The 16810-nt window shown below is 35.7% G+C and overlaps 1 protein-coding gene across 2 annotated transcripts in view; it reads right to left on the bottom strand.

Annotated features, from left to right (window-relative positions):
- Positions 1-14863, bottom strand: part of LOC110454104 (calpain-5-like) — a 42583-nt gene extending 27720 nt beyond the window's left edge. Inside the window, exon 1 of one of the 2 annotated variants that reach the window (XM_021503497.1) lies at positions 14775-14863. The gene's annotated coding sequence lies outside the window, so the exon portion shown is untranslated. The remainder of the gene's footprint in view (positions 1-14774) is intronic. The other variant, XM_021503489.1, reaches the window with a different exon arrangement.
- Positions 14864-16810: the final 1947 nt, after the last annotated feature.

The following is a 16810-nucleotide window of genomic DNA, read 5'->3' as shown; positions in this document are numbered from 1 at the left end:
GGCAGATTTTAGCCAGGTGGCATAGGACTAGTAGTAAGCGCCTAATAAGGCAGCTCCTGCAAATTCCTCAAAATTGTATTGATTGATGTATTATTTAATGTATATGCAACTGACAAACACCTGATATTAATTTTACAGTATTGTCTGTAATCGTGTGTACTAAAATATATGTTTATTACGGCATTTTAATGTTTATTCTGTTTACAGTTTATTGGATATTCCTATGATATTTATGTTATGATATCTAATCATAATATTTATAATGTATTTACTGTGTTACTCCTTCAAAGAACACACCAAGTGCAAGTGGTATACATAGCAAGCCTAATTTCATCGCAGAGGACAATATTCAGTCATTTAATGAAAGATATTTCAAAATTTGAAGGGTTATTTATGCATTTAAGGCAGTATACAAAGTAAAAAGTACAAAAATATGCAATGCACCACAACTTCAATAAGAATTGGCATTCAAAATATTTACGAAACGCAACAGAGGGAACTAAGATGACAGAAACGTAATCACGAACCACACACAAACATAGATATTTGAATAGTTAACTCCGGACATCCGCGATTAAATCGTTTCCTGTATACCGCTTGTGGCACCCACTGCAGTAATTAATGTCAAGTTTATCAAGCTGTATCGGGCATCATTGGTATAAACTTGGCTTTAATCATGGCAAAAGTAAATACTAGAAGTACCAAGTAAGGTACTGAAGGTAAAACAAAAAGATGAAATTGCGAGTGTATTTCAAAACATATGTTGATATACAGTTAAAGGCGAAAGTTGTTTAGAAAATTCCTCGTAACATAACAGATTTACAACCTGGGTAAACAGGTTATAAAGTCCCAATCTATGATTTCTTGTTAACATTGACGACTGTTACATACGTCATGCGTAGAGGTACACCTCTGTGGTAAAATTCCTTGGAAAATCTTATAGACATGGTCACACATAAATCAATCATCTTTATGTATAATCTTATTGACTATTTAGAAGAATCAATTTTGAAAATTTAAAAATCAAAGTAAAGATAGCGTCGGTGTTATAAGCTTAACCTAGTTGTAGAAAACTTGCTTAGACAAATCCGCAAGGTTATCTCTACTATCTGTGGATTATTTTGTATGTCTCCACAGGGCATTTTACTTCAAGTAGCTTATTCAACCAGGAAGTGATAACAAAGTCTTCTTTGACACCAAAAAAAGGGAACTAATGTCTAACTGACATTTACTACCCGTTTGGGGGCATACGACTAATAAAAGTGCTGGAAACACCTGCTTAGATTTCACAAACGAATATATTCTTAAAACAACAATGCCTTTTATAGCCGACGTGAGCACAATCTGTGACATAGAAATCCCAATATCAATAACTATTTTCATTTTCCAAAAATTGGATACAATTTTTTATAAACTTTGGTTTAGATCTAATGATTGCATATGAAAACCATCATTTCCCTATAATACTGCCTATTTATCGATACTGTGGTCTTGGCCTTTGACCTGGGGATCTTGAGGAAACAAGATTTCCCATTTCCTTTTGGCATTCTTTTGCCGAAATTTTCCAAAATCAACATTTTTGCAAAACAAAAACGAGAAACATATCTCGAAGATATCTCAAAGATATCTCGAAATTATTTGTTCAAACCGTATCATGATTATAATTATTATTAATAAAAACCCATATACCATTGAATCTTTAAAATCCGTAACGTTAAAGATTTCTCTCCCTTTCAGATGGTATGAGTGAACCTTCCTCGCTCTGTAGACAAGCTATAGGAAGGTCGGGTGTCATTTGAGTAAACGTTTTCTGTGAACAAGATATCATCATAGTCAAACATGGGACTCTAGTGTGGGTCCACATCTGAATAGTTCCAAGCCTTTTGATCGTATATAAATACGCACATCTCAATATTTGTATTCTTGGTAGCAGTAGATAGCTTAAAAAGCACGAGACGGTTCTGTACGAAGGTCACAGGAATCGAACAATAGTTTAAGTCGGTGAACCGCTCACGTGAGTGTGTGTTCCATTAAGTATCACCGATAACCAGAGTTGGTAATTATCACCTACTGAAGTATAACGTGACATTACAATACAATTTATGTTAACAAAAGCAGTTTCATATGTAATTATGTAACGCCATTATGTAACATTTTGTATTAATCGTGAAATGTTGTAAGAGTGTAATAATTTAGTAATAATGTTCTTATTAAATGACATGTGCAACACAAGATAAATGTCCTTATACAGATTAAAAAAGGATTTTCATAGCCTTTCCTATTTCCTCCCTTTTTATGGAATTCGTTCGAGATTCTTGTATGAAAATCCTATGAACGGTCTCTATATATTTAATTTTCGTTTTTATTAAAGTAAGAAAAATGCTATAATAAGTCAAACCACACTGTTGTAAAGTAATTGCAACTATGAAATGTTAGACATATACACAATTGTGTATACAGTTGTGTCTAACTGTGTCTAACTATATACAACAGCTGATTTTAAATAAAACTGATATTTTTTTGTCTGATGTAGGTGACAGTGTACGTATCGTACTAGTCATCGAAACGTCACATAGAAAAGCTTATTGGTTGTGTAAAAAGAACCTCTCATAATTGTTGTTCTATCCTTAACATGTGAACACTCAGTGTTGTGGTATGGTTGTTACAGGGCCAAAGAGAGCGACGTAAGGTCAAACTGACTCCCTGTAAGTAAAGTTAGTATATATTGGTATTGGTAAAGTTGCATAACTAGACGGAGCTGAGGCTACTTTCTGCCGTAGATGACGTATGCTAGAATCACTCCTATTTCTAATCATGTTCGATAAAACGACCGCCGACACGATCAAGTAATTTAAATGCTTTTTGAACATGCCCTACTCAAACGATGTAAACACAACCATTATAATCAATGTAGATCTTCTAAATTCTATTTGAAATAAGCACCTTCATAAACAATCCATTTATCACGAAGGCGACCACATCAACAATAACACTTCGTGTGCTGGCAGCATTCCCTATAGATGGGTAGCCGACATTTACTGTTGACAAAACACAGGTATTCAATACCTACGTTGTACAAGATTAGTATAGCTCATATCAGTCGATGGAATACAATTATAGAACAGAAACGTCTATTATGTTTATTATATGCAAAATATTAAATGTCCAGGTAAAATTTATAGATCAATATGGAGTATTATATTCCAAAGTAGGCTTTTAAGAACGGTTTAAATGACGTAATTAAGTAATTAATAAATCAATGCTGTAATACATTACCTCCATTATTGCTTTCATGTTTTTGTTTAGTGTTTAGAAAATCAACTTTTATTCCGTCGAATTAGACCATATACATTCGAATTGAATTATTGTGCTTTCGTTGTGTGATATGATGGTCGATATTTGTGGTTACTTTCATCATGGTGTCGTGTTGTTTAGTTTTCACAATCATCGTCCTCGCTTTGAGATACTTAAATGTAACTTTGATTTACATAGCGAGTCTCGTCTATGAACCAGCAGACGTTTTTCTTTCCGGAACGAATGGTCTGATTTCTTATTTTCAAGGGTCCCTATATAAATTGTTCCTTTCTTAAAATTTTGCCCTTTTTCCGATTTTGATTTCTAAGTATACATTTGTTGACACCTCGGTATCCTCTTATTGTTTTGTTTCCTAAATAAATAAACATCGAAGTTCATAACGCGTTTACATCCAGTAGTACAGCCACAGAACTGTCGTATGTTTGACACTCCCGTAGATAATGTATATTTCAAGTACCCATAACTTAGGAAACATGCATTCCGACCTGGTTCGTGTGGACTAGATTCGCGTTGCACTCAGACGGTTCTAATTACGCTATATATAGATAATCATTCACGTGCTTCGTGAATTCCAGATCTATGCTTGCATACATTTACGCTAAATTCTTAAAAATAAAACGTTACCCTCTTGAATAATTTCCTCAGAGAATTTGAATAGAGGTAATACGCATCAGAATCTACAACCACATTTTATTTTGTGTGTGTCATATAATGTACTATGAATAAAACGTATGTTTTGATTAGGACGCCATTTTCATACGTGTCGTTTTGAGGCATATTATGTCATTCACACGTTAGAAAATGTCTGTTCCCCATTTTCTAACAGTCAATGTATGAATACAGCATTAAGAAAATACAAATTCAGATCAGCTAGAAATGTTGCTTAACGACTAACGTTTCTCTGGCTGCATTAGGAGGAACGGTAGTCTAGTGGTAAGAGGCAGGGCTCATCACCGAAGTGTTGCGGGTTCGAGTCACGTCACAGCACTGTGTTATATCTTTGAGCAAGATACTTTACTCAGCTTGTTCCAGTCTACTCAGCTGTAAATGAGGTACTTTGTTGGGCAGTGCTAGAATGGTTGAATGCTAGCTGTGTGCGCCGAAATAGCAGCCGCCCCGGGTTTATGCTCCACAGGTAGTTGAGAAAGATATTGGCTGGTTGCAAAGGCCACGGATAATAATTTGTGAACCGTTTTGAGACGACCTACGAACTATGTTGTGATGAAGCGGTATATAAGAACCTCGAATTATAGCGATTAATTATCTTTCTCTACTACTTACAAAAATAAATGCTTTACATATATTGTGCCTAAGTATTTCCAATTTGACGTCCTATCAATATTTCATTACATGTAGAGTGCAAGACAGTTAGTGTCCCTGTTTAACATCGTCTAATGCTGAGTGTAATACACACAAAGTGAAATGGACAGTCGTTCTTAACGCCCACGTGCTGAGTGCATTATAAACAGGACAAAGGACGTTATGTCACTGTTAAACGTCCGTTTATAGAGCACAGGTTAATAGTCGTGACAACCCTGTTCATGTAATCAAGTACCATCGTCAATTTTATTTTATTTTTATATTTCTAAATACCGCAGACCTAATATTTAGATTCCCTATTTTCTCGTATCGTAAAGTCTTGATTTTACCCTCTGTCTATAAAGATAGTTAAGGTATTTATAACATTATTTCCCATCATATATGATGAGAAATATAGATAATGAGCGTAGGTCACACACGAGTGATTGTTAGATACAGTATGCTAAAAGGAATAACACTGCATCATACAGCTGTTTCGTCCTTCTATGAGTCAGCGGTGATACTTGGGGCCAACAACATAGGATTCCGAACTGGTCTTACCAACTCTTAAAACAAAAGGGGAGATGGATTTAATTTTATGAGTTTTAAAAATCAAAGGGGTACTGGTTTATTAAAAATTATTAACGAGTAAAGCGAACATATTATGAAACGTGCCGCTCCTCAAAAGAGATCACAGTGGCTATGAGGGTGGTGGTAAAGATTTTGGAGTTAGAAATCGACAAGCAGAGTCTAACTCGTTGTATCGTAAAACATCGATATTGATTTCGGAAAACTGGAAATAAAATTCATTGCTTATATTTTTATTTGATATTTTGATGACGTATCTAGTATTTTAAATTACATATCTTATAACATGTTGTGATGAATTAAGCATTATATTTGTTATGTGCGGTGACATATTTCTCAATAATATAAAGCATTTCCTTTAATTTACATGTTCGTTTAACTTGTTGCATTCCTATTTCGATGCTGTTGTGTAATTGGTTTCATTTTACTCTAAATTGTTTCTATGGAGAAACCTGGAGATGCTTCAAATAGTTTATGCAACTTTTATACAGTAATTCGATGGGGAAACCGTCGCCATATAACATGGCATTGCATCAGATATGAACCGCGAGTCTTAAGGTGAAGGATTTACGTCCTTTTCACAGCCATTTGTTAATAACATACCCTAAATATCACACCTAGTTATTATGTATTTGAGGCTTTGTAATGTAAACTACAAAAGATGAAGGAATTATGTTGATGTCGATAAAAGCAGAATACCATTTTGTTGCGCTTTATGGGCTAGAGTTTTGACATTTAAATACATTTACATAAAGGAAAAAACATCATGATTCTTTTTTGTTTCTCATGAAGACACGTAAGTAGGAATATAACGAGTACAATGAAAACTACATCTTGAATAGTTAGATAAATACAACCACACAACAACCTGCTAAGTCCATAGTTTGTTTGGTATAAATAAAATAAAAATAACATCTTTGAAGCACGTCGAAAATCCACTAAATACCACTGTTAACTTCACAAGTAGGTCTTTAATCCAAGGTATGTAAATATTGATCCAAAGAACCAAGTCACCTTCAACACTAAATATATTTACACGAGTGCGTGGTGTTATTCCCTTTGTATTATAAATGTGGGTGATTAAACACCATGTAAACCCTACAATAGGATCGTTGTGTATACGTAGTGTACTCTACAGACCCACTGACTCTAGCTCCTTTATTCTTTATAACCGCAGGGATGTTAAGTTAGAAAATTGTAGCTTTTTCTTATGTATCGACAGTAAAATTGAAGTATTACTAATAAAATCAGTTAGAGAATATATGAAATATGCTCATATCATATGTGACAAAATAAGAATTAGTTAAATGACTATTTTGGCGTGTTCGATAGATAGACCTTTTAAACCATCATCCACATGTTCTCATCAATACCACAAAGCACTCTCATCATCATTTCATTTTCAGTTTTCAAGTTTCCTTGCTCCCTTGTAGAGATAAACATCAAAGTATACAATGTTGATGATATTTATCTATTTGAAATAGTTAATTCAAGTTTAACTTATATTTTAATTCTTGTTGACCCGGAAAATAGCGTTTATATAGGTCTATTATTTGAGCGGACGGCGGACCACCGATAACAATCCCACGTGATTGGGCAAGAGATCACATACCATTCACGTCCAATCAAGGAATCGAGCCTCTGCCAGCTTGGTGAAAGGTGAGTGCTTCACCACCAGACCACTCTTTGCCATATTACTTTTAGTAAACCGGATTGGCCAGATAGAGGAAATAATGATATAACGAAATTGTCACTACCAATACGAAGTAGAGATGCAAAAATATAAAAAAATACTTAAGGCAATACAAAGAGCCAACCAAAGAATAAATTACTGCCATCTAGTCCGTTTAGGATTACTTAGTGGCAATAAACGTCAACGAACAGGTAGAAAAACAGTAAAATTAGGAAGGTATCAGTAAAACACTTAACGGCCATCCTTAACAAGTTTTGGCTTCAACAGAAATACAAATTTAACTAGTATTGCATGCAAATCATTCCAGAATAAATTCCATCTTCCAGTGTTCAGAGGTCGTTGTAAAATTGATTGTTTTTTTCGAATGTAATTTTCACTATTACATTGGCCTGACAATTGCACACACCACTACAGTATTGCATATAATATCTATTATTTTCAACAGAATGTTTTGATGAGCAGAATCAAAGCAAACATTGGAAATACAAATCAATGATCAAACAAGTTGTTGAATATTTGAATCTCAATAACAGTAGTATGTGTCATCAATAAAACCCCACGTTATTCAACGTTCGTTACGACACAGCGAGGAGTAATGTACATGTAGTCGTTTGCAATTGACCTCGGTTAAAATGACGCACACGCACGAGCAGGACGGTTTGTACAATAATCTCCTTTACTATGTTTTCACAGACATAAATGTAATCCGGAGGACACGAACACGCGGCCTTTCCACAGAGTGGGCAGGTCACAGTGGTGAATACTTTTCACAGAAGTGGTGAATACTTTCCACAGAGTGGGCAGGACACAGTGGTGAATACTTTCCACAAACTGGGCAGGTCACAGGGGTGAATACTTTCCACAGAGTGGGCAGGTCAAAGTGGTGAATACTTACCACAGAGTGGGCAGGCCACAGTGGTGAATACTTACCACAGAGTGGGCAGGCCACAGTGGTGAATACTTACCACAGAGTGGGCAGGTCTCAGTGGTGAATACTTTCCACAGAGTGGGCAGGACACAGTGGTGAATACTTTCCACAAACTGGGCAGGTCACAGGGGTGAATACTTTCCACAGAGTGGGCAGGTCACACTGGTGAATACTTTCCACAGAATGGGCAGGTCACAGTGGTGAATACTTTCCACAGAATGAGCAGGTCACAGTGGTGAATACTTTCCACAGAATGAGCAGGTCACAGTGGTGAATACTTTCCACAGAGGGGGCAGGTCACAGTGGTGAATACTTTCCACAGAATGAGCAGGTCACAGTGGTGAATACTTTCCACAGAGGGGGCAGGTCACGGTGGTGAATACTTTCCACAGAGAGGGCAGGTTACAGTGGTGACTACTTTCAACAGAGCGGGCAGGTCACGGTGGTGAATACTTTCCACAGAGTGGGCAGGTTACAGTGGTGAATACTTTCCACAGAATGGGCAGGTCACGGTGGTGAATACTTTCCACAGAGAGGGCAGGTTACAGTGGTGACTACTTTCAACAGAGCGGGCAGGTCACGGTGGTGAATACTTTCCACAGAGTGGGCAGGTTACAGTGGTGAATACTTTCAACAGAGCGGGCAGGTCACGGTGGTGAATACTTTCCACAGAGGGGGCAGGTCACGGTGGTGAATACTTTCCACAGAGTGGGCAGGGCACAGTGGTGAATACTTTTCACAGAATGGGTAGGTCACAGCGGTGAATACTCACTTGTTACTGTACGTGCTATAAGGATTTTGTCTATTCACAGTGGTGAATACTTACCACAGAGTGGGCAGGCCACAGTGGTGAATACTTACCACAGAGTGGGCATGTCACAGTGGTGAATACTTTCCACAGAGTGGGGAGGTCACAGTGGTGAATACTTTCCACAGAGTGGGGAGGTCACAGTGGTGAATACTTTCCACAGAGTGGGGAGGTCACAGTGGTGAATACTTTCCACAGAGTGGGGAGGTCACAGTGGTGAATACTTTCCACAGAGTGGGGAGGTCACAGTGGTGAATACTTTCCACAGAGTGGGCAGTTCACAGTGGTGAATACTTTCCACAGAGTGGGCAGTTCACAGTGGTGAATACTTTCCACAGAGTGGGGAGGTCACAGTGGTGAATACTTTCCACAGAGTGGGCAGGGCACAGTGGTGAATACTTTTCACAGAATGGGTAGGTCACAGCGGTGAATACTCACTTGTTACTGTACGTGCTATAAGGATTTTGTCTATTCACAGTGGTGAATACTTACCACAGAGTGGGCAGGTCACAGTGGTGTATACTTTCCACAGAGTGGGCAGGTCACAGTGGGGAATACTTTCCACAGAGTGGGCAGGTCACAGTGGGGAATACTTTCCACAGAGTGGGCAGGTCACAGTGGGGAATACTTTCCACAGAGTGGGCAGGTTACAGTGGTGAATACTTTCCACAGAGTGGGCAGGTCACAGTGGTGAATACTTTTCACAGAATGGGTAGGTCACAGCGGTGAATACTCACTTGTTACTGTACGTGCTATAAGGATTTTGTCTATAGCTCAGTTGGACAGAAGAACAAAGGATGAGTAATCTGCAGTCCCTGTTTCTCATTGGGAAAAGTGTGCCTTAGTTTCACAAAGAAATAAACATGTTGATGTTATGCGCTGTTGATAATTGCTTTTGTTCTTTGCAATATATCTGAAGCAGCCAATGTTAATTTATTCGCCATTATACACACTTTTTAAAAGCTTTATGATCGACATACTGATAATCATCGGGGAAAATAACACTTCCTTACGTGATATGAATACAAAATGGCTTGTTATTTCATTGGCATTACACCGGTTCTCACTTCGACAACCTGGCATTAAGTTCGAATTAAAGTCCTGTTGATACTTCGGTATTACATTGTTTTTGCTGTAACTTATTCACCCTTATTTCAAACATTCGTATCGACTTTCAGACATACTTACGGAACAAAGTGTTTTTGACGTGAAAGCCTAGGAAGTAGATAGAGGTTTGAAAAAATAGTATGCACTATGCTTAACCAGAGCGCAAAACAACTATTGGTGATAACTTGGTGTTTAGCAGATAATAAAGTATTGTAAACGACAAGTTAACTAAACATATTGTTGTCGGAACACACTTCTTAATGTCGACAAATGTCATATTAGATTACGATTAAGCTGAACATACATCAACATACATCAATAAATTCATGTAAATCACTGATAAAGGATTACATATGTTTGCCGTAATATGAAATTCGTAATCTTGACATCACAAAGGTGACCAACAGTATATTGCACTTATCTACCTACTTCGGGAATAATGCATTCTGGATTATAACGTTGAAATTCGATTTTAGAACAAAAACATCAAAACTTTACATCATACAAAGTACTTGAGTCTACATGTAGACTAGCCGTCACCAAGGTTGGCCGTAGCCTTGTATCTGGAATTTGTTCTGGCACGCTATACGTTAATATTACTTATATCATCCAGGCCCCGGTCGCTCAAATGTTGGATATGGGATATTTGAAAATACGAATACAACAAAATCACGAACATCTGATATCATTTCAGTACTATAGATAGGTTTCGATAGATAACATTGATGTGTTTTGATTATCATGTTTTGCTTTAGAAGTCTTTGTTTTTACTGACAACAATTTGAATTGTTCATTAATCACATGTTAAGGTTGTAACGTTATATAGGGTTCTGAAATAACATTTCCCCTTACTCTCTATAATGTACAAATGTTAAGGTTGTAACGTTATATAGGGTTCTGTAATAACATTTCCCCTTACTCTCGATAATGTACATATGTTAAAGTTGTAACGTTATATAGGGTTCTGTAATAACATTTCCCCTTACTCTCTATAATGTACATATGTTAAGGTTGTAACGTTATACAGGGTTCTGTAATAACATTTCCCCTTACTCTCTATAATGTACATAAGTTAAGGTTGTAACGTTATACAGGGTTCTGTAATAACATTTTCCCCTTACTCTCTATAATGTACATATGTTAAGGTTGTAACGTTATATAGGGTTCTGTAAAAAACATTTCCCCTTACTCTCTATAATGTACATATGTTAAGGTTGTAACGTTATATAGGGTTCTGTAATAATATTTCCCGTTACTCTCTATAATGTACATAAGTTAAGGTTGTAACGTTATATAGGGTTCTGTAATAACATTTCCCCTTACTCTCGATAATGTACATATGTTAAAGTTGTAACGTTATATAGGGTTCTGTAATAACATTTCCCCCTTACTCTCTATAACGTACATATGTTAAGGTTGTAACGTTATATAGGGTTCTGTAATAACATTTCCCCATTACTCTCTATAATGTGCATATGTTAAAGTTGTACATTTGTACACTGATGCAATGCCATGATGTTAATATAGAGGAAATATCACACATTTAGCAGTTAAATAACCTTCTAAGGTATACAGTAAAAAGTGTTTGGGCCTTCTACCTTAATCTTAAAGCTGTAATGAAAAGGAAACAAAAAAACCGAGTTGTAAACAAAACTGTAATGCGAGGTCAAAATCGATTACTGTATATTACGACAACAGGTAACAAATGATAACAATATTCACCCTTGAAGAGAGAATCTGGTTACACACTCCGGCACATAATAATTCCTGTTTAGGAACAGATCTCAGATTCACATGTTAACACACGTGTAATGAAGGAAGACAACTCGGTACTAACAATCTAGACGTTTAGATAGACATGTCACCAATACACACCACCAATTCCATTAAACTGTTACTTATTGAAGTGAAAATCAAAACCAACACTTGTTCTTATTCACAGATACCTATATTCAATCGGTTAGAATTTATGGTACACGCTATGCATGATTGAATTTAGCCATAGTTCGTAGTATCCAATATACGTCACGAATCTCTTCAGGGACTTAACTGATATACATAATAAATGATTACCATGATACATGTGTGAATAGATGATAAACAAGATATAAGTGTAAATTGACATCAACAGATCCAGGTACAACGTGCATGATCAACCGTTAATGGAATATATAACCCATTAGAGACGTTAATTGGCACGCGCATGGCTGTGGTATGAATTATACTCTTGTTTACGAAATTTGCCATTTTGAAGCAAATCAACTAAACACCTTATTTTTTTTAAAGCTTCCGCGTGCGTCACCCATCAGTATTTGGCATGCTTAAACGTTGCTTAAGATGTTTATCAAAGAAAATGGTCAATAAATTCATGTTGAGATTTTATGAGGCTGAAAATGACCCATAACATTTCAAGACCTTTGCGGAATTTTAAAGTTTGTCAAACTCTTTGTCCGTAATGTTAACAAACTTTATCAGCAATCAATCGATTATATATATACTTAAACACTTGAAGACATAAAATAACTGTGTTGTACCAGAAATTTGGACACAGAGACATTGTATTATATTAGTCCATTTATCAAGTCGGCTTCACGTTCTTTACTTTGCAAAATAAATAGCACGATAATATCGATATAACAACTAACAGGCAAAGTATATGTTTAATTAATCGACCGTCCAGCAGAGTAATTTATATCGTTATCAATAGATCAGGCCTGTCATGGTATGATTGTTTATGATTTCTAGCCTTTGTAACATAATAACGCGAAAGAACTCGGTAATGATTTCAAAACTTTCCAAATGGTCCTCTGCGAGGGACACACACGAAACCCCTCCATTTTGCAGTGTGCTTATACGGTAATAAATAGAAGGTTGTATTACATTGAACATGAATAATCTTTCGCTGTCTCAGTGACCGTATCTTTCGCTGTAGTTTAAATCACCGTAAACCTCTAGCGTCTGTCGATGTATGGATACTATGCCTTTAATGGGAAACTTCAGGTTGAGCATTGGATCTTTAAAAGATGACCGGTTTAGTGCGGCCTTATCATTGTTTGTTGAACAAAAGGTCTGTTAAGCTTAACGACAATTTCACGTAATTTTTAAACCATCATATTTTGAATAAGACAAACATTTCAAAATAAAATTGTATGTGTTAAGACGCAAAATCGCCATTTAATGGCGAAAACAATAACTATATTGGAAATGCTTTAGATTGCACCCTTAAATCATATTTCGAAAGTTTGCGTTAACGATACCATAAGCTAATCAGAATTTGAACAACCCGATCCCGAGATTATGTCAAGTTAATGAGGTTTTAGATATTAATGGGCTCATGCTGCTGAATATAACGTTACTTGGGAAACAATGTTTATCCTATCGTCAATGTAGCATCACGATAATATATATATACAAAATTGTATTGCAATTTAGCGATTCGATTGTTCATTGATACATTTTTTAATGTTGTTTTCAAATTTACTGGGTTTTTGTATTTCTGTTGTTTAATATAAAGCATGAAGTTGTGTGCATTAGATAATTACACAGCAGATATCTTTATCAATTTAATGTTGTGTTATAAATGAACTATCAATACAAGTTAATGAAATGTTGCCATATGAATATATTCAACATTATATATTTTAAAAACGATATCTTATTTGGTTTAGGATTAAAATTATTTATCGCCATAGTATCAGAATGGAATGTGAATGACAAACGGATACTTTATATAAGGTTACTGAGAAGTGAAGGTGAGGAAGTGACCATGTTTAGATTATAAACGTTTAAGCTGCTATCAGCTGAACAGTAGTACCGGTTGCGTGAAGGCCGTGCCATTTATGAGGAATATAGGAATCTTCTGATACAGTTTCCTGTCTGCCAAAATGAGCCAAATGACATCTGGTAATAAACCATTACACTTCCAGGTAATACATATTGGTTGCATTGCTCGGTTCCGCCAACATACCCGACAAGACAATGATCACTGTATTGGCGACATTTGGATAAATTACACAAGGGAAATACATAACTGTATTTAATTGCTATTACCTTATTTATGCGGCAAAAGGGAGTGCAAAATACAGGTTCTTTTCCTTACGTCCCCAGAACAGATTAGTCAATGCTATACATGGATATTGTCCAGAGTACCCCAAGATACTTGATCTCCCTTTCATTTCAACAAGGCCTCTCGGATCACTGTCAATGGGCTTTTTTTATATTCTGGACACGCACATTGACTCACGTAAACCGATGGAATAGCTACAACCCCTCCGGCATTGTGTTCGGGATACTAAGCATTTTAAAGGACGTCTTTGAAAACTCTTCTCTTTCAAACTTCCTTTTAATCTTGATATTCCATAATGATGTTACACTGTGTTACACTGTGTGTTCTTTTATTGCGTTTCACCTTTTCTTGTCATGCGTTACTTCATAACACATGTTGTTGTTTCAGATTTTGTTTTTTCAATAGATTTACATAACTCCATATGATGAAGTTTCTATTGGTATGATGCCGTTAAGGCATTGTAACGATTGAGGATCCGAACTGAATTTGTGTATAACTTAATAACGCGAGGTTGTTTATAAGACATTTCGTTTCATGAGCTTTGTATCAGCTTTGCTATTCAAATAGCATAACTTCTTCTAAGTCTGCCCTAGCCAAGCATATACGCAGGAAAAATGTTTTACAAAAGTCATAAGAGATTTTGCAAGAGAAATAACTTCGCTTACCATAGCGCCATATGTTTATTTTTGACACAAGTTAATAAAATTGGAGAAACATCTTAAGGTCGCATCTGACATGATATATTCAGATGGTCATACGGGTCAGATACGACTTTAGACATTAAAGTGTAACCTTGATGGCAGAAATGTTCATTTTCATTCTGGATTGAACAACTTACCTCTCGTTATATAGAGGTAAGTTACCCAGGTACACATGCTTACAAACACAGATTATTTATAATTATAAAACTAGCGAGTCGCTCGTTCCCTACATTAAATGTAGAAAAAAAGTTTTATAAACAGATACATACTGTACTTACCTACAAGCAGTCCGGATATTAATCCTTAATCCCGGATAAACACCCTGGTTAATCCTCGGGTTTTAAATTGCCAACAGCCCACTAGCCCTACCAAAGCTATATGCGCTGACCTGGAAGTTCAAATTGATTATTGATATCGAGGAGTTAGCTCCCTTCCTAGTCACAATGCACTTTTGCTATTTTACGCTCTATTCGGTCTCGGGGAAAACGGTATGCTAGCAACAACCAAATATTTATATCTCCGGTCTCAGCAAAACAAGCATGGTTAGGTTTCTGTATGGATATAGAAGATAACTAAACCTAACTTCACGCTACAGCTGATAAGGAGGGCGCGACAGGGATTATAAACGTCCAGTCAGACGTATACTTGTGATGTTATATTTAATACACAAATCGCTCTATAACAGATAACTATTAAATCGCACGTGTATCCGCTTCCCTATAAGCTAACATAGGAGTATTCTTCACCAAGTAGCCATCGCGTCGTACGATAATTGAAATCGAAGATACTTTGTTCCGGAGAGCCTTGGAAATGACGGTTATATTTGATATTCTTTATGTTGTACATACCTTTTCATTACCTACCTGTTTTATCGATTATTAGATTGTCATCGTGCATATTAAAAGGTTTGAAAATTTCATGTTTATTTATTACTTTTAATGATCATCAAATTGCGTAAGCAGCATATTATTTTTGTTTATTTGCACACACTAACGTTTTACTTTAGAAGAGAAAATAAATGTGTTTCGAAGTTTTCATTTTGCTTATACACCTGTAGGTGTGTAACAGGATATCACACACGAACAGTAAACACTATACATGGTTAAATATAATAACATCAATATAATAACATCACTATCATAACATCAATATAATAACATCAATATCATAACATCAATATTATAACATCAATATTATAACATCAATATAATAACATCAATATTATAACATCAATATAATAACATCAATATAATAAAATATAATAACATCAATATGATAAAATCAATATAATAACATCAATATTATAACATCAATATAATAACATCAATATTATAACATCAATATTATAACATCAATATAATAGCATCAATATAATAACTAACATCAATATAATAACATCAATATAATAACTAACATCAATATAATTACATCAATATAATAACATCAATATAATAACACCAATATCATAACATCAATATAATAACATCAATATAATAAAATATAATAACATCAATATAATAACATCAATATAATATAAAATTCATTTATGTTACAACAGTTATGAAACAGGTGATTTCAACGTATATCCATCCCTCTTGTTGGCTCAGATGTTAGCAATACAGCAATATGTTAGAAGGCTGGAAAACAGTATTTTGATATTCAAAATGTGTCCGAGTTGTCTATAAATCTATTTACATGTAGCATATAACACTCAATATTAAGTTTTCGGTTTGTTTTTATAATGTGATGATACGTACAATATTAGCTTGGTAAATGCAAAATTCTTATTCGAAGTAATGGTTACGATTAATAAAGGAAATCACGACACCGAAGCACGACGTCCGGTAAGTGATATGATGTGTGTAAAGAGTAATTATATAAGTACGTCCTAAAAGTAAAAGTGGTGTTTGTAATACTGTCTCATGTTAAAGTACCTTAATGACCTGTGGCTGACAAATGACCGTAAACTTTCAATTCTATGGTATGAACCTCCGTTAATTTTCCTAAAGGCAAAAGGAGTATTGAAAAGTAACAATGGAAAGCGTGTTAGCTTTCTTACAAAGGAGCCATGGAAAGCGTGTTAGCTTTCTTACAAAGGAGCAATGGACAGCGTGTTAGCTTTCTTACAAAGGAGCCATGGAAAGTGTGTTAGCTTTCTTACAAAGTAGCAATGGAAAACGTGTTAGCTTTCTTACAAAGGAGCCATGGAAAACGTGTTAGCTTTCTTACAAAGGAGCAATGGACAGCGTGTTAGCTTTCTTACAAAGGAGCCATGGAAAGCGTGTTAGCTTTCTTACAAAGTAGC

Source organism: Mizuhopecten yessoensis, unplaced genomic scaffold, assembly GCF_002113885.1.
Source record: "Mizuhopecten yessoensis strain PY_sf001 unplaced genomic scaffold, ASM211388v2 scaffold905, whole genome shotgun sequence".
NCBI lineage: Eukaryota > Metazoa > Mollusca > Bivalvia > Pectinida > Pectinidae > Mizuhopecten > Mizuhopecten yessoensis.
The sequence above is the reverse complement of the archived record's forward strand: the minus strand, read 5'-3'. Positions and strand labels throughout refer to the sequence as shown.